At 45.2% G+C, this 2,010-nt stretch overlaps 1 protein-coding gene across 4 annotated transcripts in view; it reads left to right on the forward strand.

The window, feature by feature from the left end:
• The window catches only part of CUNH8orf34 (chromosome unknown C8orf34 homolog), a 289,852-nt gene that overhangs the window by 219,599 nt on the left and 68,243 nt on the right, over positions 1-2,010 (forward strand). The gene's annotated exons all lie outside the window — the stretch shown is intronic.

Here is a 2,010-nt window from a genome sequence, read left to right on the forward strand (position 1 = left end):
TGACCCCAGCTGACTTCCTGCCCTTTGGGCAGGGGGCTGGACTCGATGATCTCCTGAGGTCCCTTCCAGCCCTAATGTCTATGAAATCTATGAAATCTATGTGTGGGATATGAGTTTCCTATCCCATAAAGATTTTCAAGATTTGATACTTTTTCAATTCCAAATAATTCCCCCCCCATCTGGTGCCCCATTCGTGTCCCAGTGTCCCATGGACAAAGTGGAAATAGCTGCTCTTCCAGAGACTCCCACTCATGGTGCTGCCACCTGTCTTCCAGCAGTCCCTGAGTTGGCAGTCATTGCAAACTGAACAACACACTCTGCCATGGGTAGGTGAGGGACATGGGGCCATGTTTTTCAGCTCTGCTCATCCCTCCTGCTTCTACCATGCTCCCAGGGCTGGTGGAAGGTGCTTGAGAGGAAGGTGGCTCTAGTCATTGATATATGAAGGCTCTGGTGACTTGGGCCATGCTTGCCCTCTCAGGTAAGGACTGGAGAGAGCAACTACAGTCAGTCTCCTCAGATAAGATCTGGGGACTATCTCCAACTACAGTTAGTCTCCTTTTCTTTTTCTTTTTCTTGATGAGCCAGCATTCTCTTTGTGTTTATGACTGTTTGGGAAATCTTTGCACAGGTTATGTATTGACATTGAAATTATGAATTTGTGTATAAGTCTAACCTTGAGTGTGTCTTAAATAGCTGCTTCCTGACAGGAAGTATGTTAGGTATAATGCCCCTTATCTGACAACAGCTATAGGAAAATCAAGGACTTTATAACTTTACTTGGCAATTCAGTCAGTATCCCAGAGAGACAGACCACGCTTAGAAAAACTGGTGGTGCCAAGATATTGGAGCTAGGTTTCCAGAACTTGCACTTAGAGGTCACAGCAGAACATGCTTTTGTGCTTTAGGAATTAGAGGAAACTTTTTGACTGCCAGATCTGAACAAGTATGTTTCAGGGACAGAGAAAGCAAACATGAAGGCTTCCATGCAAAACACAACCATAGTGGCCCCTGCGCAAGGAAATAAAATTTCAGTCCTCCCCCACCACTAGATTGGGTTGCTGTTGAATTCAGAAAAGTTATGGAAAGGGTCCTTGAGTCAAAAGTTGAGAACCACTGGTCTACAAAATGGGTATGGTTGCAGAGTGAGCGTGTGTCCTCAGGATCCTAAGTTCATGCCTGTGTATGGAGAGGAGTCAGTTTTGAATGCAAAGAGATCTGTCATATTTGTTGAGGGATTAATTGTTTCCATGTTTATTGTTGAAGATAGTAAACTTCTTTCTGGCTGAGCATTGTTACAGAAGTGTTACTGTGGAGTACCTCTGAATTTGTTCTTGGATGGCTATTAGCTTTGGAGGAGCCTTTCCTCAAAACAAAGTTAACAACAGGTCATGTGAGCATGCTAAATAAGCAGAGTGCCATTGCATTAAGTCAGTCAGATGGGAAGGATTCATAAATCACGGTTTCAGCAATCAGACAATGTTACCATTTCAAAATTAGTATAATGTAAGCCGTCTGGAGCAGAAGGGAAGCACAGGACACTCATGAAGCTTCTGTTGTTCTGGAAGTTAATTGTAGCCATTAAATAGCTCTCTAATGGTACCTCTAAATGCTTTGTTCTTGCTGCCTGATAAATTTTGGTAGTATTTTGGGAGGCAGCCTCCTCAAAGTCCTTCTGGGCACATCCACACAAGCACACACATGCCTCTTGCCCCATCTCAAACCCCTTTGAGGTGGGGCAACAGGTATGTGTGGGAACAAAAGGACCTTGCAGTGCAGGGAGAAAATTAGACTCCTGGATATCCAGGGGTCTAAAAAAAATTGATGTTTAAAAAAGTGGCACTGAGCACGATCCCTGACCATGCCCTGAGGCAACTGGAAGCTGGGTCCCCCATGGAGATGCTCTGGCTGCCAGAGTATCTCTATAGTTGGCCCTTGCCCTGGTGCTGAAACACACTGCTGGCCAGGCCTCATGTTTCAGCACCAGGGCTCTGGTGCCGTTGAGTACGA

This window comes from Crocodylus porosus, unplaced genomic scaffold, assembly GCF_001723895.1.
Source record: "Crocodylus porosus isolate Cpor-Errol unplaced genomic scaffold, CroPor_comp1, whole genome shotgun sequence".
Classification (NCBI taxonomy): Eukaryota; Metazoa; Chordata; order Crocodylia; family Crocodylidae; genus Crocodylus; species Crocodylus porosus.